This window comes from Lepidochelys olivacea (assembly GCF_965140295.1).
Source record: "Lepidochelys olivacea isolate rLepOli2 genome assembly, chromosome: 10".
Lineage (NCBI taxonomy): Eukaryota > Metazoa > Chordata > Testudines > Cheloniidae > Lepidochelys > Lepidochelys olivacea.
The window spans coordinates 24,166,986-24,187,276 of NC_140420.1; the positions used below are offsets into that span (position 1 = coordinate 24,166,986).

At 43.4% G+C, this 20,291-nt stretch overlaps 1 protein-coding gene across 2 annotated transcripts in view; it reads left to right on the top strand.

Moving 5' to 3' along the window:
- The first annotated feature begins 1,449 nt into the window (after positions 1–1,449).
- EMP2 (epithelial membrane protein 2) overlaps positions 1,450–20,291 on the top strand; it is a 39,932-nt gene continuing 21,090 nt past the window's right edge. Inside the window, exon 1 of one of the 2 annotated variants that reach the window (XM_084641428.1) lies at positions 1,450–1,608. The gene's annotated coding sequence lies outside the window, so the exon portion shown is untranslated. The remainder of the gene's footprint in view (positions 1,609–20,291) is intronic. The other variant, XR_014713329.1, reaches the window with a different exon arrangement.

Genomic DNA, 20,291 nt, shown 5'->3' on the forward strand with positions numbered 1-20,291 from the left:
AACCGGGTGCTCAAAGCTAGGCCAATCCCCAACGAAATCATCCCAGCCAGGGCTTTGTCAAGCCTGACCTTAAAAAACCTCTAAGGAAGGAGATTCCACTACCTCCCTAGGTAACCCCTTGCAGTGCTTCACCACCCTCCTAGTGAAAAAGTTTTTCCTAACATCCAACCTAAACTGCAACTTGAGACCATTACTCCTTGTTCGGTCATCTGGTACCACTCAGAACAGTCTAGATCTCTCCTCTTTAGAACCCCCCTTCAGGTAGTTGAAAGCAGTATCAAATCCCCCCTCATTCTTCTCTTCTGCAGACTAAACAATCCCAGTTCCCTCAGCCTCTCCTCATAAGTCATGTGCTCCAGCCCCCTAATAATTTTTGTTGCCCTCCGCTGGACTGTTTCCAATTTTTCCTTCTTGTAGTGTGGGGCCCCAAACTGGATGCAGTACTCCAGATGAGGCCTCACCAAAGTCAAATAAAGGAGAATGATCAAGTTCCTCAATCTGCTGGCAATGCCCCTACTTATACAGCCCAAAATTCTGTTAGCCTTCTTGGCAACAAGTGCACACTGTTGACTCATATCCAGCTTCTGATCCACTGTAACCCCTAGGTCCTTTTCTGCAGAACTGCTGCCTAGCCATTCGGTCCCTAGTCTTTAAGGAGTGTGATTCGTCTTGCATACCCCAAAGTTTCATCTCACTTAAAAACTACTTGCTTACAAAAATCAGACAAAAATACAAAGTATCACAGCACACTTACTGAAAAAGAGTAAGTGTTTTTACCATATAACCATAAATAAATGGACTGGAATATTTCAATGTATAGTATACAGAGAAGTATAAACAAGTCATTGTATGAAATTTTAGTTTGCACTGACTTCCTAGTGCTTTTTTGTAGCCTGTTGTAAAACTAGGCAAATATCTAAATGAGTTGATGTACCCCTGAGTACCCGCAGGGGTATGTGTGCCCTGGGTGGAGAATGTCTCTGTTAAACTGCAGAAACAAACAGTAACTTATTTGCAAATCCCACAGCTTTTTTAAAAGGGAAACCTAGGCCCGTGTGTGCACTCTCCCTAATCTCATGGGTGATTATTGTAGCATCCCACCTTTCTCGTTCCTCTTGGACAAAGCCAATTTATTAGGCTGGCAATATTAAAAAAAAAAAAAAAAAGAGAGGGAGGGGGAGGTAAAGAGGGGAAATCCTTCAAGTCTCAGTGGAGACTGAAATTAGAAATTCTAGTCCTCAGGAGCTGTCTGTGACCCCCCAATACAAAGAGTTTGGAAGCCAAGCCTAGCCATTAACATGCAGGAAAGGGAGACCTAACTATCTGTATGTGTTCAGAGATTGAAACGGGCGGGAAAAGTTTGTTCCAGGTTTCCCTCCACACACACCCCCCTCCGCATTTCCAGGCAGTTGAGAGGCTCTTTTGAAAATTATTTTCTTTCCACACCCAGTTTGCTTCTGACATCATTCATCCAGGGAGGGAGGGCTGGAGAGAGCCAGACCTTCAAAACAACCCAGAGTCCTGCAGCATCTTCCCCTCGGATCTGCCTTGCTCGCCACCATCTCCCTGCTCAGATCTCTGGGCAACTCCTGAGGACACAAGCAGCCCGTGAGTAGCCTTGCTGGTTAGTGAGGGAGGGGTTGGTGGAGGGTGTTGCATTTTATTATGAGAGAAAGTTTTGCAAGCAGTGCTGGCTGCCAGATGGGATTTAGTGGAGAGGGAGAGGAAAGGGATCTCTACACTGCTGGAGGGAGAGAAATTGCTTTTCCAGCAAAGAAAGGGAGAGACCAAGAAAGCAGGGGTTTGTCTAGAACAAACATTTCTAAAAATGGGACATCCACAAATACTTTTTGTTTAGGCTTTTGCTGCTTAGCTGGTCCTTCTAAAACTGGCACTTAAAAAGGTAAAAAGAAAAGGAGTACTTGTGGCACCTTAGAGACTAACCAATTTATTTGAGTATAAGCTTTCGTGAGCTACAGCTCATCCGATGAAGTGAGCTGTAGCTCATGAAAGCTCATGCTCCAATAAATTGGTTAGTCTCCAAGGTGCCACAAGTACTCCTTTTCTTTTTGCAAATACAGATTAACACGGCTGCTACTCTGAAACTTTAAAAGGTGTTGCCCTTCTCCTGTGAAACTCTGCCTAGAGTGGCCTTGAAAACTATTCACTTCCCCAGAGAATCAGGCAGCACTTTGGAAACCTTTTAGTTTCTCTGTCAAACTATCTTGCTTTGAAATTTTAGACTTTAAAAAAATATGAAGAGAGTCTTCATCGGAAGATATTGCTCAGCCTATCAAAATCCAGGAGGAACTTGGGGGCGGAGAGGGAGGGCAGAAGAAACTTGAAATTCACTTTATTGCAAGTAACTTAAAGCCTGGACAATACAACTGTAAACTTTTTCTGGGATAGTCTCTTTCTATGTGATTCACTGCAGGGTTTGCTACGCTCCAACAAGAACTCGGGCTGATCTTGACTACTGTGCCCCCCCTAGTGGAAGCACAAAATATTTAAACATAATTCAGTACAGATTTTTGGCTTATGAAATTCTTGCTGGTGTTAAATGTTTTTTCCTCTTTAACTAGACTAGAGTTTTTAAAAGCCATCTGCCTTCCTACAGCTGCATGCTTGTACCTCTTTCCAGATGAGCTGTCCTCTCTCCTCCAGAGGGACTAATTGCCAGATTCAGGCAAATGGCCTTTAGTAATTTATGTTGCTCATAACACTCCGTAGTAAATTTTAGAGGTTGTCCTGTTTGGAGATAGCTGCTAAGAATGTTCCAAAGCCGTCCCCAGTTCAGCCAGGTAACACTCAGGAAGCTACTAACTCTCTGTTCATGCTGCCAACAAGAAATGTTCACCTGCACTGAGGCAGGACCAAGTAAACCTAGACCAGTGGTTCCCAACCAGGGGTATGCATACCTCTAGAGGTACACAGAGGTCTTCCAGGGGGCACATCACCTCATCTAGATATTTGCCTAGTTTTACCGCAGGCTATATAAAAAGCACTAGTGAAGTCAGTACAAACTAAAATTTCATACAATGACTTGTTTATACTGCTGTATATAACATACAGTATACACTGATATGCAAGAACAATATTTATATTCCAACTGATTTATTTTATAATTATATGGTAAAAATGAAAAAGTAAGCAATTTTTCTATAATACTGTGCTGTGTCACTTTTGTATTTTTATGTCTGATTTTGTAAGTAAGTAGTTTTTAAGTGAAGTGAGACTTGAGGGTACTCAAGACAGATCAGACTCCTGAAAGGGGTCCAGTAATCTGGAAAGGTTGAGAGCCATTGATCTTGACCATCCTTGATACGTGTTTGTCAAACCTGTTCTTAAAAGCTGACAAAGATGGGGATGCCACAACCTTCTTTGGAAGACTATTCTAGAGTCTTTATAACCTTTGTAGTTAGAAAGTTTCTCCTAATATCTAACCTAAATCTCCCTTGCTGCAGATTAACTCCATTACTTCTTCTCCTGACTTCAGTAGATATAGACAACTGATCACTGGCCTCTTTTTAACCGCCCTTAACATATTTGAAGACTTATCAGGTCTCTTGAAACTTCTCAAGACTAAACACATGCAGTTTTTTTTTAACTTTTCCTCATAGGTAAGATTTAGAAAAATCTTATTTTTTGTTGCTATCCTCTGGACTCTCTCCAATTTGACTGCACAGTGTGGCGTAAAGAGGAACAATTATCTTACATACAATACACCCCAGAATGATATGAGCCTTTCACACAGCTGTATCATATTGTTGGCTCATATTCAATTTGTGATCCACCATTACCTGGAGATCCTTTCCAGCAGTATTACCACCTTGCCAGTCATAGCTATAAAATGGGGAATAAATTTGATTTTTCCTTCTTTGAACTTGTCTCTAGAATTTCATCTTGTTGAATTCAGACCCAATTCTTCAATTTGTCAAAGTTTTGAATTCTAATCCTGTCCTGCAAAGTTCTTGCAACCCCTCCCACCTTGGTGTCATCTGCAATTTTCAGAAGCATATTCTCCACTCTATTGTCCAAGCCATTAATGAAAATTTTGACTAGCACCAGACCCAGTACTAACCCCCTTTGGGACCCCACTAGATACACCCTCTCAGTTTAACAGAAAACCACTGATAGCTACTATTTGAGTATGGTCTTTCAACCAGTTGTGCACTCATCTTATAGTAATTTTATCTAGACCACATTTCCCTAGTTGGCTTATGAGAATGGCAACAGCCTTACTAATAATTAAGATATGACCTCTACTGCATCCCCCCCATCTACTAGGCCAGCAATCCTGTCAAGAAGGAAACTAGGCTGGTTTGGTATGAGTTACTCTTGACAAATGTATGCTGGCTTTTTCTTATCACCTTATTATCCTCTAGGTACTTACAGATTAATTGTTTAATAATTGGTCCTAGTATCTTTCCAGGTGTTGAAGTTGCTGCATTCATTAATATGCAGTTGACAGCAACTGCTTGTTAACAGGATGCATAGAGACTTCCCTCTCTAAAATTTGATTGTGCATCTCTTAAATATTACATGAGTGCAGGTTTGAAAGAAGTTCCTCCTGAATTTTGTAGATGCCTGAGTATTCTGCTTATTTGCAGCCTGGGTTCTCTGAAGCATCTGATTACATAGAGACGACTATTTGGGGGGAGGGATAGCTCAGTGGTTTGAGCATTGGCCTGCTAAACCCAGGGTTGTGAGTTCAATCCTTGAGGGGGCCATTTGGGATCTGGGGCAAAAATTGGGGATTGGTCCTGCTTTGAGCAGGGGGATGGACTAGATGACCATCTGAGGGCCCTTCCAACCCTGATATTCTATGATTCTATGATTACTTCAGAGGATACCACATACTCCTGTGGAATGGCTGTAAAAATGCATGCCAGATCTTCCTAAATGGGATTGAAAATCCACAACCTTATTTTCAATCTCGATCAACAATGAAAAGCAGCATATTATACTCACTTTCAGACTCATCAGCCCACATTAGTATGACAGCTATACAGAACAGGATCGATCTCTGCCTAATGAATGGTCCATTAGTTTGCCAAACAAAATATTTGTAATGCATCTTCTGGAACAGCCTGACCGCATGACAGCTACAAGTTTCACTTTCAATTGCACCAGATCAAAATCAAGATGAGAAGAAATAATCACTAAGAATAAAGCTGCTTGTTCTCAATTGAATTTTAATTCCAATCATATGTTACAATAACTCATGGCCCTGACAGGATCACTATGGAATGAAATATTAGCAGTTGAAGAATCTGCTCTCTTCAGTTTATGGCTGATTGTTTTGCAGGTAATAGATGTATTTATCACCCTTGTTCTTGGCAGTTTAGTTGTAAATTTTACATTAGCTGAAAGCAAAAATTCTCATTATCTACAGAATTAGTGTCTGATTCTAAACCAAAATCAAAACAGTTTGAAACTGTTATATTCATGAGCATAAAGTATTAGATAGCTATCAATATTATATATCATTGGCCAAAGTTAAAACAATTATATCTTTCTCTTGTACTGAATTAGATGCATTTTGCTTAATTTGGAAAGACAGACTCTTCTTTTGTTTTTGGCTAATTAGGTGGAACAGCATAAGTCACACTAGCTGTTCCAGTGCATCTGGAATAACAGTTTGAATAAATGGCAGTCTGTTTTCAGTAGAGGTCATTTGTTGAGCTGTACTCTTACAAATGTGTCTAGAATTAGGGCAACAAAAGTAATTTGGTCAGCCTTTTCAGTAGTATTCTGAAGAGTTCACTGAGCCAGACTGACCCCAGATTTCTGCCAACATAGACACTGCTGGAGGGCCTGATAGAACAAAGCCTGACACTTTGCACTGGGGAGATTCTGAAAGAGGGGCCAGTCACACCAAAAAAAGTGGCCAAGCTCCTTCCCAGTCAGAGTGGGACTAGGACATGCATGGATTCATTCACTCCCTCCATGAACTGGCACTCACAAGGCTTTTCTGGAGCTTTTGGGGAGTTACAGCTACTCCCCAATTTCCCTGCTCCAACTTCAGTAAAACTGGCCTCAAGTCTCTTGCTCCTCAATGTTAGAAAGACAACTATGCCAGAAGATTCCATAGAGTCCCACATACTTCTTCATGAGACCTGGTGACCAAAATGCAAGATGTGGAAGGAAACCTTTGGAGCTCCTTTAAAAATGGAGAAGACCCCTCCCCAAAAATATAAACCTAAGAAATTCTACAGTTTCTTTGAGATGGTTGATTTGTGTTAGTGATCAGTTTTAGGTACCACCACTCATATTGATCACCCGGCTATATAGTTCAAAATTGAATTTCTAAAATACTTTGTTTTCTCTTTATATTAATCAGTGGGACTGTAGGTTGAAGGAGCAGGAACAACGTATGTGATTTCTTCCAAAGATAGGAAGGAATTTAGAGGCCTGTGGGTCACTGCAATCCAAGAGAAGGATTTTAAAGCATGTGGGGGTAAATTGCTGGTATAACCTGACTGACCTGCCATGGAATTAAAGTGCCTAGTAGAACTTGTTCTGTCCTTGGAAGATAGGTTGTTTGTGCACTGAATAAATCTGTTGCTTTTTTCTTTTTAAATAGTAGTGATTTTGGACCTCATTACAGTTAAAACATCAGTTTTGCTCAATTTGATCATGAAGAGATTTCAATGTATTTGTGACCCAAGAACCTCTGGGTGCCAACTGGCAGAGTGCATAGACGGTGTATAGAATTTTACAGGAGCCAGTAGCCCACTATTCATCTTAATCACTGCAAAATGTGTATATGGATACTATTTAAAAAGCATTGTCTGTACAGGCAGTCCTCAGACTTATGACACAATTGGTTCCTGAAAATTGCATCATAAGTTGAAAGGTCATAACTCGGAACTGCAGTCCACTCCATTGCAGGACCAAGTGTCAAAGTCAAAACCAATTGTTGTAAGTTGAATCAGGGTGTCAATTCAGAAATGTCGTAAGTACCGTGCATCATAAGTCAAACGTCAGAAAAGTCGAGGACTGTCTGTTCTGAAAATTATGTTAAGGCAGGTAACCAGGAGGTAATATGTCCCAGACAGGACGCTTCTCTCTCTCTGTCCGGTAGTGTGTACTGGACATTGTATGTCTGACAGTGAATGCCTGTTGGCATACTGAGCCAAATGCTAATCAAGAGATTATGAAATCTTCAAGAGGAAATTGACAGAAAAAAAAACAGCAGGAGGGGTCCTTGTGTATGAGTAAAGACAATGGATTGTTGAGGGCAACACAAGTATTGCCCTGCAGGCCTATGCAGGCCCCCCTCTTTCTCTCTGTAGGTTAGAGATGAGCATACTCTAACCCCTGAGCATTCCTGGAGCGTCCAACCCCTCTTCCACTGGACACTCGCAGTATTCACATATTTGCTGCTACCAAAGAAGCAGTACACCCCGGCTTGCCAGTTTCGCCTCAGATCACTGTGCCACATAATGCAGAGTACTTACATTTTTTTGCTGTAAACATATGTAACAGTTTATTGAATAAAGTGTAGAGATTCAAGTGATAGCAAGAAGAAGTATCAAATGGTTACACATGAAATGAAACATCCATTCTAGAACCTAGACTGACTTAACTAGATACTTTGGGGGAGCAACGTTCTGTAAGACACAAAAGTCCTTCCAGTGTGTTACAGCCAGGCTTGGCTGTGACCCTCTGTTCATAAGACACAAACACTGTTAGCTTGTCTCCTTAGTGAAGGATCCAGGGTGTACCTCAGCAGTCCCCCTTTCAGCTGTGTGGAGCACAATCACTAAATCAGAATCACTTCAAATCAGTTAGGGTACAGCGTCACATGGGTGTTTGACAGTTTTATGCAGTGTTACAAAGAGTTAGTTCAGAATATGGTTGGCATGTGCACCACATTTAAACCATTCACTGTTCCTAAGTTCTCCAGTATGTTCAATTGTCTGGGAATCAAGTAGGCAAAAGGAAGATTATAGAAATGGGGGTGTTACATTGGCTTGTAAACAGGAGCAGCAAACAGGGAAGTTTTGCGAGGGAGTTCTCCAGGCTAACAAGGAGGAGAGACTAAGTGACCCTCCCCCATCTGTTACCAACTCCCCACTACTCTAGTGAGACTAGGACTGCAGGGTTCCTTCTTGCTGCTCCTTCTTGCGCTTTATACTGCTCAGGCTTCCCCTGCTGAGTGGGGCTTCAACGTCAGTTAGACCTTCTCAGCCCTGACTCTCTTCCAGGTGCAGCCTGTCACAGGATTAATTGGCTTTTTTTGCCTACTTAGGCCTTGTATGGGAGTGGGGGACACCCATTCACATCCCCTCCCTGCAAAAAAACCCACCCCCACCCAGAAAACCCTTCTAAGAGTAGGAGATGTGCAGCCAGAAGTCCAGCAGAGTGGAGGCTATACAGGGCTGAGCTACACTAGAAAATGAGATCAACCCAGCTACATCACTCAGGTGTGGAAAATCCACACCCCGAGTCACATAGTTAAGCCAGCTTAAGTCCCCATGCTGCATGTGTCCCAAAAATCTCTGGCTGCCAGAAACTGAGACTTGCTGACAGGGGAAGGATCACGCAGAGTTGTCCTCTTCTGTTCATTCCCTCTGAAGCATCTGCCACTGGCCACTGTCAGAGACAAGATCCTAGCTTAGATGGACCATTTGTCTGACCCAGTATGGCCATTTTTATTAGTTGGTAAGGACATTTTTAATTTTTCAAATTAGACTTGTCAAGGTTCCTCCCCCACTCTGAACTCTAGGGTACAGATGTGGGGACCTGCATGAAAAACCTCCTAAGCTTATCTTTACCAGCTTAGGTCAAAACTTCCCCAAGGTACAAAATATTACCCCCGTTATCCTTGGACTGGCCGCTACCACCACCAAACTAATACTGGTTACTGGGGAAGAGCTGTTTGGACGCGTCTTTCCCCCCAAAATACTTCCCAAAACCTTGCACCCCACTTCCTGGACAAGGTTTGGTAAAAAGCCTCACCCATTTGCCTAGGTGACTACAGACCCAGACCCTTGGATCTTAAGAACAATGAACAATCCTCCCAACACTTGCACCCCCCCTTTCCTGGGAAATGTTGGATAAAAAGCTTCACCAATTTACATAGGTGACCACAGACCCAAACCCTTGGATCTGAGAACAATGAAAAAGCATTCAGTGTTTTACAAGAAGACTTTTAATAAAAAATAGAAGTAAATAGAAATAAAGAAATCCCCCCTGTAAAATCAGGATGGTAGATATCTTACAGGGTAATTAGATTCAAAAACATAGAGAACCCCTCTAGGCAAAACCTTAAGTTACAAAAAAAAGATACACAGACAGAAATAGTTATTCTATTCAGCACAATTCTTTTCTCAGCCATTTAAAGAAATCATAATCTAACACATACCTAGCTAGATTACTTACTAAAAGTTCTAAGACTCCATTCCTGTTCTGTCCCCGGCCAAGACGACTACAGACAGACACAGACCCTTTGTTTCTCTCCCTCCTCCCAGCTTTTGAAAGTATCTTGTCTCCTCATTGGTCATTTTGGTCAGGTGCCAGCGAGGTTACCTTTAGCTTCTTAACCCTTTACAGGTGAGAGGAGCTTTCCCCTGGCCAGGAGGGATTTCAAAGGGGTTTACCCTTCCCTTTATATTTATGACAAGACTAATTACAAAACTTCTGTAGAACATAAAACTACACTTTATAGAAAGAGGTGATGAGCAGGTTGCTACAAACCTAACAATAGCAGCTCACTTCTTTGACCAGAGAACTATTGATACAAGTACAGAATCCAGCTTGCAGTTTCTTGGCAATGTCTTTATGTGTGTAATACATTGTATTCATTTCCCTGACAACTTTACATATCCTCAGGGCTAATAATTTGAAGAGTATTCACAGGCTAACATGTTAAAATCTAGTTGCCAAAAGTAAATTTCTTAATTCAATAGCTAAACACCTAACTAGAACTTGGCTGTTTTGTTCCTGCCCTTGTACCCGAAAGGGCTAACATCACCCCAGTGAAGGGCTGTGTGGCAGGAGAAGGAGAATGGAGCAGGGCCCACACACCCATCCTCCGAAATAGATATACTCTGCCTACAGGGGTAGGTAGGGTGCATGGAGTCCTTGTTGCAATCACTGAATGGAGGTGGGACCCTGTTGCCACTAAGTGGAGAACAGAGCCATTGAGGGTGTACGTGGTTTACCTTATGTTGATTACCTTAATCTAACCCTGACTGGATTTACTCATGGGTAAGGGTTGAATGACTGAGAAAAAAAGAGTAGATATGAACTTTGGGGCAGGAACATGTCTTAACAGGACCACTCCTGGAATACTTAGAAATGGGTAAAGGGACCAAATGCTTCTGTTACACCAGTGTAAATCTCACATTCTGGATTCACACCAGCATAGCAGGGAGAGGGGAGGAAGAATTGGACCAGAATTTCATTCTTGGCTAAATTTCTCCTATTATTATGGATTTAATTTACATTCTGACAAATACTAATGAGTACAAAATAATTACATTCAGTCAAATTTTTAATACCATTGAAGGCTAATTAAAGTAGAACCACTAACACTTCAATCCTTGGCTTGTTCAAAGTTATCATGGAGGCTGTCAAGGCTGATTCCCCACTCTGGCTCTTCGAGTGCAGAACGTGGGGGCCCGCAAGGGTTCTAAAAATTAATACTGGCCACTCCAGGCTCGTATTAAACTTGCAAGTTTACAGCTTCTCTGACCTTGGATTGGTAAATGCTGCTACCATTCAAGTGCAGAACCTCTTTGAGAGCCCAGAAAGGTGTACTTGGGAACTCCGTCCTGTGGGGTACCCTCAAGCCCTTTCACCCCCCCCTCTGGGGAAGAGCTGAGGAAAAATAAACATAAAATTAGCTGTTGCCACCAGCTAATTAAACAACAAGTGCACAAACCTCTTAGGGCACAAAAATCCAATCCTGTTCTTAAAAAAAGGTACATTTTATTATTAAAAAAGAGAGAAAAATACATCTGGGAACTCAGACTGTTGCTAGATTTTAAAAGAGCAACTACAAGGATTAAGCACCAAGACTAGCTTTCTTGAGGTCCAGCTTAAAGTTTACAAGCAAAACAAAAGCACCTGGGGCTAGCACAGAGCAGTCCACAAGCCATAATGAAATAAAAGGGATAAACCTAATCACGTCTTCCTAGACATTTCCTGATCTACTTACATAGCTGGAGTTTTAAATGAGTAGTTTCTAGGTATGATACTGATGATTTTTCATACCTGGCCCAAGCTTCTTATTGCATAGCTGCTGCCCTGTCTGCCTCTCCCCGGGAGAACGACCAACAGACAGACAAAAGGGGAGTCTTTTCTCCATTTTAAAAAGTTCTAGCCTTCCCATTGGCTCTTTTGGCCAGGTGCCCACTCACTTCCTTTTATCTATGCATAGCAGTGAGACTTTTTAACCCTTTACAGGTAGAGCAATTAGAGAACAGCTACTAAGAGGGATTTTACAGCTAACTGGCTGGGTGAGTGTCTATAAAAGGGAGCTCTCCCCACCCCCCTCAATTTATCACAGACGCCCAATCACAGTTTATACTTGCCAGAATACTTTCAATCATCACAGCTGGCTAATGAACAACTTAAGCAAATAGTAGGCCTGTTTTTTCCACTGCCTGGAATCTGTTGTAGCTGCATACTTTGAAGGAGAAAATAACTGCAGAATGTGCTAGGCAGTGTCCCAAAGAACATCTGAGAGGCACTTCTATTTATTTGGTTTTATGATGCTTATTTTAATAGTCTAGCCTGTTTAAAGTGTCTGACACATTTATCCAAATGGAAAAGCATTCAGAGTCTCTTCTTTATCTGTCCCTCATCTTAAAGAATGATGCTCAATTTAGTCCCAAAATTGCACCCTGCAAATGTAATGTTAAATAGCTTCAGCTAATGAAACTGAAGTTAATTCTTTTCACTAAAGGAATTAATCTAACAGTATTAAGTTTCCTGAATTTTGTGTCTTGCATATTGTCCCATGTTTAGGCCTCAGCAGGTTGACAAGTGTGCAGAGAAAGCTTTTGCTAGTTTGAAAAAAAAAATCCACTAACTGAACCAGCTTATTTTACTTTTCTAACTGAAGATTATTGGCCATGGAAAAGAAGTCCTGCATACTAGATTTTAAAAAAATGTAAGTTTCCAGTCTGTTCTTACAAACCAGTGAATTTTATACAAGTTTAGGGACAAAGGTACAATGAAAACCTGAACTGGCTTCTATGTTACCATGTGATATGTCACAAGATGCCATGAGATGTTGCACAAGAACTCTGAGTAAAATAAGTTATTGTGATTAAATCAAAAATCTTGTGATACATCATAAGGTAACAAACCTCTCATGCCAATCCATACAAAGTTTTTTCTTCTAACTTAAAAACATGTAGCTTTGACAGTACTCGGAGTTCCTAAAAAATGAAACAGGCTTCTCCTGATTCAGTTTTGAGCTATAATGACATAGAAAATACAGCTAAGGCTTGAAATCATGAGTTAAAATTTGGACATTTGCTCTTCTTCCTGCACTCTAACAAATCTCAAATGGTTGGGAAGTTCTTAACCAGATGCTGAACAACAAGTTAGGGTAAGATCCTCTCCCTATCTTACACTGAATTCGCTCAGTTATTCAAACTATTCAATGTCCCTATGAAATTGGGATAATCACCTTGATTTGGAGATGCATGGACATGATCTGGCTGCTGCCATAAAGTCGGAATACTCAAGGGTTTTAAGCTTCCATACAACTGCTCGTGGATTAGAATTTGAAACTCTGAGAAGACTGCACAGAGATACTGTATCTCTGAATTTTGGATTCTGTGTATTCTAAAAACTCAGGGGTACTCTTGCTTTCTCCTGAGTACATAGCCCAGATGGAAATGATATGAAGAGCTAGTTTGTGATTAATAGGCAGAGGACAGGAGTTGACATTGCAGGGTAAAATTACCATCACCTAAATGCAGTGAGCACAGGATAAAATAAGTAGAACATCTTTCCTTGGTAGAAATCTTTTGGTCCCAGAAAATGAAGAATTGACAAATAGTGGAAGAGTTTGACAAGCAAAGGGTGGGATGCTGAAGTTGCCTTCCAGAACTCAGGCTTTATTCAATGAAGGAGGTCAAGGTAGATACATCCAAGCTTTGAACTTCAGTAAAAAACAAACAAACCAACCAAAAAAACACTTGCCATATGAAGGGGGAGGAACAGTTGATACAGAAGGAGAGAAAAACCTAAGTGATAAACATCATGGAGTTAAAGTTGTAGAGGTCTTAAAAGGGTGTTCCAAATAGGAGTAATGGAATTAAGATGAGAAATTTAGGCTGAATATCAGGAAACTTCCCGACAGGGAGAAGTCTCTCAGTGGAAAGAGTTATATCACCAGAGATGGCATCTAGACTGGAAAGCAGTGGTAATTCTTTTGCAGAGAAGTCCTGCATTAGCAGAGATGGACTCTCTTCTACTTGCTAATCTGAACAACAAGCAAAACTTAGTTTTTCCTGTATTGTCTTACACTTAAATAACAGAAAACAAGTCAGGAGGCTGAAGCTGCCTTATTTTCTTAGTAAGAGTAAGGGACTGGTATTGATCCCTATACTGCTGCTAACATGTCATGCAGAGGCAAGTTATTCCCTGTCCAATAATGTGTTTGTTGAAAAACTGTCTACTAGTTACAATACAGTATTCCATTTTGAAATAGCAAGGGGAGAGCCAACATTGAATACAGTGCCAAATGCCATGCTGTTGGCTTGGCAGGCTACAACGAGGGGTTAATCTATTGCTGAAAGAACTGGGTACAACTGCGAACATGAAGAGAACTCTTGGAAAAGTGTTGTTGGTGGCTGACAAGACAAAGTGAACAACTAGGATACAAAAAAAAATGGATAGGTTACTGTACTATCTGGACAAGTAAACAGTCAAGATACAGAAGTGTCTGAATATTGATGGATGGAAGTCTTCTCATCTGAACCCTTCCTAATGTTCAAGAACTACACAACTAAATCACTTGAGACAAAATCAAGTGATGAATGATCTGGTTTCCTCTGAGCTTTAAGTGGCTTCTGGAAGGAAACTGGCCATTGTTTATGTAAATGGTACAAATTAAAGGTGGCATGTTACATGCCAAGGGATTTGAAGGATAGAGAAGCAGAAGTAGCTGCTTATAGGAGGGTATAAGATAAAGCGCATGTAACCTGATTTCTCAACCTTTTTGTCACCTTTGAATTTCAAACCAGCATGTTTTGCTGAGAGTTAGTCTGCCTCAGACACAGTAGATAAATTGACATGCGTCTGTGAAAAGGAGGAGTTATGAGAGAAGCAATATAGGCTGAGGCCTGGTCTACACTACAAAGTTATGTCACATAAGCTGCCCTCCATAGACCTCATTGTTCATGTGTCTGTGCTTAAATTTGTCTCCCACCGACGTAAACGCCCTGTCACAGAGATGCAGTAACGCCTCCTCCCCAACCGGCACTGAGCTGCGGTCGATGTACTGAGGTTGATGTAGCGTGAGTGTAGACGCTGCATTACCTATATCGATCCTAACAGTCTACTAGCAGCTGTCCCATAATGCCTGACACGGACAGCTCTCATCACACTTGTGAATTCCACTGCCCAGGGTCACAGACACCAGAAGTCCCCTCTCTCTGCCCCATTTTAAGCCCTGCAACTTTTAAAATGCCTTTTCCTGATTGCTCAGCTTGGCGAGCACACACAGCAGCTCTCCATTGTTGTGTGAAGCTGACCATGCCAGCTACATGCTCCAGATGTGCTCTGGCTTGGAGTACACAAGAGAGATTGGAGCCCTTGGGGAGAAGCTGCTGTGTGGGCAGAGCTACAGACCAGTTGTAGAAATGTGGACATCTACCGGCAAATTGCACAGGGGATGCAGGAGAAGGGGTGTGACAGGAATCAGCAGCAATGGCACATGACAGCGAAGGAACGACAACAGAAGACTGGGGAAGTCAATCCAGTGCTTTACAAAGAGCTGCATGCCGTACTTGGCGGAGACCCCTCTACCTCCCCACAGACCAATGTGGATACCTCTGAGGATCCAGTCACAGACCTCTGACATGAACAGTGAGGAGGTGGTGGGAGACGTGCAACCATGGGCTCCAGCTACGCCATGCGTCAGGACCAGTTTGAGACACCACCACAGTCCAGTCAGTCCCAGGGAACGATTCTCAGGTATGTGGGTAAATATATTTTCCATTACAGTTTGGTGCCCCTAACGTAGCAAGACACAGTTATTGACCTTTCATTAATTTACTTACACTAGGAAAGGTAGCAGTACAAGGAGAAGTAGTTATCAGTACCGAAAGAAGTTCTCTTCTTTTCTTTCCCCTGTAGAGTTAGGCAGGGGTGGGGAATACAGACCAGTTTTTTATGTACACAAGCATGTCCCTTACATCCTCCTGAGAGATCTTGAAACTTTGATGGGGGTACTCTGCAGTCCTCTCCTGAAGGTTTCTAGGGGTGGCAGCCTTATTTCTTCCTCCATGGTAGGACACTTTCCCACACCAGTCGGTGATAACTTCAGCAGACACCATCGCAGTACACAGGCTAGCAGCATACAGGCCGAGGTGGCTTTAAGATGCCAGCAGCAGCTGTGCTCTCTCAACCCATGTCACCTTAAGGAGAGAGATCAGCTAAAATCACCACTGCCTGTGGAAAATGGTGCCAGTATTCAGTGCCATTGCCCTATGCTTAGTTTCATGCAAATGAACGATTCCTTCTTCATTTCCCTCACCCTTGACAGGCCATATTCACCCTGGCTGGTGTTGTGAGCGGTGTCATGCTCAAGCACTTCAAAGCAGAAGTGTCAATAAGCATATCTTGTTTAAAACTTTAGGGGAGCATGGAAAGGGAGTTCTAAATCTTAACTTTCGCTTTCTGTTGTGACTATACTGACAATAGTACCTCTCTGTGTTTTATCTGTAGCTGCTGCCACTGCAGCCTTGAGGGGTTCCCCCTCCACACCTGCAGAACGCCTGAGGGCAGATGAGGAGAAAGAGGACTCTGGATGACATGTTCAAAGGGATCCTATTAGCCAGTGTTGCATCAGACTGTGCGCAAAGGGCCTGGAGGTTGAATATTGCAGACAGCTTAGACAAGGAAAGAATGGACAGGAGAAAGGCCCAGGACGCCCATCAGGAAAGGAGACAGAGATGAACCAGGACATGATGGGGCTTCTCCGACAGCTAACATGGATGCTGCAGACTCTTGTGGACCTATAGGTTCAACAATCAATCACGGGCTCGTCTCTCTTTGCAGTCCATGGAAAACTTCATTATAGCACCTTCCTGCTTCCTCAGTATCCCTTGTGGCTTCAGGGGCTGCACCCCTACCCATACCACTCCACACCAAGGGACATTAAGGACAGCCACAGCTTCACATAGGCTGACCTGTGAAAGCCATGGTTGCTGTATGTGTAGGTAAAATGGACATGCATGTTCTTTCCCCTTGTTAAGCTCTGTTCCATTAATTTATTAAATTGTTAATGTACTTGCTTTAAAATTTCACAGATTTTTCATTACACTGGTTGTGTTACTCAAAATTCTATTATTTGGAAAATAATTCTTCTTGATTAGTTCACAACGTTTGCTACAGAATGCCTCGTGGTACCGAACACACCCACTTATTTGTCACTGCACAGTGTGACAACTCATAGGATCAGTGACAAACAGTGGAATAATCCTAAATATATAGCAAGCGCCACAAGATTAATAGGTCCATTGACAATGTTATATTCACAGGTGTACACCAAGCATCATACGAATCCTAACTTTCCCCAAAATAACTGGGCCAGGAAGAGCACAGTACACCACAAGGCATTACTGTGGCTCCCTGAACAGGGGACCCATCACTTTTAAAAGTGGGAGGGTTATGCCCTCCCAGTTTTTACTGGCCATGAGGGTGAGCGATGGGAGGGAGGGAGCAAAGAGGAGTGAGCAGGGGGTGGTGCTTGGGAGAAGGGGTGGGATGAGGGCCCTGCGCCCTCACACACATTTAGAGAGTTTCTGCCACTCCTGGTTCACGCTATGTCCCACAGCAATCTGCCCTACCAGGAATCATCATATTCCCCCTGATTCAGTTCTTCTTGCAGCTCTGTAAATTCTAGAGGATTTTGCACTCTGTGCTTGCAATGCTTATGAAAATAGTGCAGAGCTGTGCGGGCTCCATGTTTCTGTCAAGATGGCAGACAGTGAGGAGAACCATGTAGGTTCATGGAATTTTTAAAAAAGGTGTGAAAATTACAGGCTATGGTTAATGTTATGGGATGGATACAGTTGCATGCTGGGAAATTGACTCCTTCCTCCCAATCATCCCTGCACAACTTGTTTCTGTCCTGCCATGCATTGCCAAAACTTCCCAGAAGATACTGTGTTGGATGATGGTGGGTTGTGCACTAGAAGACCTATCCATGGTGTACTGCACTGTACATTGACATGAGCACACCCATAGGTGGCAAGTTATATGGGCCCGTAATGCCAGGGCCCCACCAATATTTAGGAACATAGGCCTGGCTCCATGAATGTTTGGGCTTATATTTTTAGAGCTGTCCCATCCATAGGGCTGGCCAGGGCAACCACCCTAGGCCCTGTGCTTTGGGGGACCCCACACTTCAGAGGGATGCAAGGTCCAGGGCAGCCTGGGGAGTTAGCGGGGGGCCTGGCAGCAGCAAGCAACCTGGCCCCAGCCCACTCCTGCTATGCCCCACCCACAAGTCCCCCATCCCTTCCCCCAAGTCCCCACCCCACCTCTTTCTGCCCCTACTCCACCCCCTCCCTGCCACCATTCCACCCCTTCCCCCCCAAGAGATGCTGTGAACCAGAAGGGTGGAGCAGGGTGGGTTGGGGCTGGGTTGCTCGTTGCTGGCAGCGCTAGGCCCCTTGCTAACCTCCCAGGCTGCCTTTGATCCTGCATCCCCCTGATGTGCAGGACCCCCCAAAGCACAGGGCCCAGGACAGTTGCCCCAGTCCGTCCTATGGATGAGACAGCTCTGCTTGGACCTGTTCTGGGCACCACCAAAAATTATACAAACCTGGCATCCACGAGCACACCTGGTGAAGATGTGCAGCACTTATACAAGTGTGCACATGCACAACGATATGCTAAGTGCAGCAGCTTTACACGGATATCAAGGAAATCGAGGCTCAGGTGATCTTAAAGTCTATGATATTACTTGTAGGTGCAAAAATTTGCAGTGTAGCATGGATTTGTGACTCTGGCCATGGCAACACAAAGCTAGGAGTAGTAAAAGCTTGTAATATTATGTACAACTTGGCAATTCCATGAGAAATGACCATTCTGACCTAAGCACTTTTATCAGGTAAGTTATGCCCAGAGGGGTTTGGATGGCCAAGGCATGGCTTGCTACAACAAAGTTCCTTGGAGAAAAATGGTCCATCCAGTGTTCTGCATCAGCCATTTTCATACAGATCCATCTTTCCTGACCCATTGCCAGATTTACCTTCTAACTCTCCACAGTACAGTATTGTTATAGATAGCTAGGGGGGAATCACTTTCCTACTTCTGGCCAGCCCTTCTAGTCTGCACTTGGGGAATACATGTGCCTCTTTCTCCAGAGGAGGGATTTTAACCCCCTCCCTGCCAGCTTGTGGACTGGGTTTTTTCCCCCTTCACATAATGGAATAAGTACAGGGCCATGTGAATGGAGGAAGAAGAGATTAGTCAAATGATATAAAAAAAAACCCAACACAATTTTTACACCTATTGTCTCCTTCCCTACCCCCACAAAATACTATATAGCAAAGATCACCACCAGCATCCAAGAGGTGACTTAATTTTTACAAAGGCACCACTGCTGTTGCAGCATATTGGAATGTGGGATGCCTACAGATACACAGCTGAAATCTATTCATTACTTCTGTCACAGGGCACACAACTCGCGATGCCTCCTGCTGGTCGCTCTGGGGATTAGCTCATTCAGTTAACACCCTGTTCCGTGGTTTGCACACCACCTCTCTCTCCAACTCTGCAGCCCCTCATTAACTGCAGCATCCTCTCCGTGACTCAGCCCTCTGGCTAGGTCACTCAAAGTTCCCCCTTTCAGGGTATAGTTCCTCAGCAGTCCTAGACAGCTGTGGCCTCTCAGGTTAATTAGCCTCCTTATTGGCCCTCGTCAACCCTAGCAGCAGAGTGTGTGTGTGTGGAGAGGGGGGGACCGGAACACCGCATCACAACCTCCCATTTTAAAAAACCTGCACAAATTCTGAAGAGGAAGAATGACTGAAAAACACTGCTTCAGAATCAAACTACCTCTTTCTCGATTGGAACAGAATTGGAGCTGCTCCCCTAGGATTAGGCATGAGAAAGCCAGCATCTGACTCTGGGGAGGGCCTACAGGGATTGCGTAGCCTGGCCTCTGAGAGTATGTCTATGCTGCTGTTAAACATTCACAGCTGACCTGTGTCAGCTGTTTCCGGCTGTGGGGCTATACAACTGCAAAGTAGACATCCAGGCTTGAGCTGGAGCCCAGGCTTGGGAACCCTTAAGGGACATCTACACCACAGTTTTATAGCCCGTCAGTTGATATGGGCCAGCTGTGGGTATATCTACACTGCAGTGTAAGCCCAAGGTTCAAACTCAGGCTCAAGCCTAACCCCCGCTTCCTTCTACACACAAAGCACTTTAATCCAGTGTTCCAGGATCCCTCAGGGATGGAGAGTCCAAGCTTGAGTCAAGCTGGGGCTCAGGATTCAAGCTCTATTGCTTTACTGTGTAGACACAGCCCTGTGGGACTTGTGCTCTGGGTATTTGTCAAAAGTATTCCACAATCCCATGAGCCAATTTTCTTTGTTCTCTAGCAATCAAGTTTGGTGGACAGTCAAGTTTTCCCACACTGCCCCACATACAAAGGGCTACAGTGGCTACATTTTGGGAGGATGCTAGAAAATCTGGGCTATGGGTGGTTGGAGTCAGGGCTATATAAAGCAATGTGGACCCTGGAGCCACAAGTTGGGACGCTGAGTCCAACTATTCCTAACCTGAGGTTACAAATTAGTGTAGCTCTCAAGCCCTTGGTTAACAAACCCAGGGTCTACTAACTCACGTGTTGCTAACCCTGGGCTTACACTGCAGTGTAGACATACCCTGAGGATGTTCTTGAGATGAGTGTTGTGCCTCTTGCTTTTGAGTGAAGAGAAATGGAAAGAGATGTTCCTTTTGTTCTGTGCTGATGGGGGAGGAGGGGGGTGTCTGTGCTCACAAAGCTGAGGGGATCTTTTCCTCAAAGGTGGGGAGAGCTCCTCTGCATTTGTTTGAGCTCAGGTGCCTCTCCAGGAAAA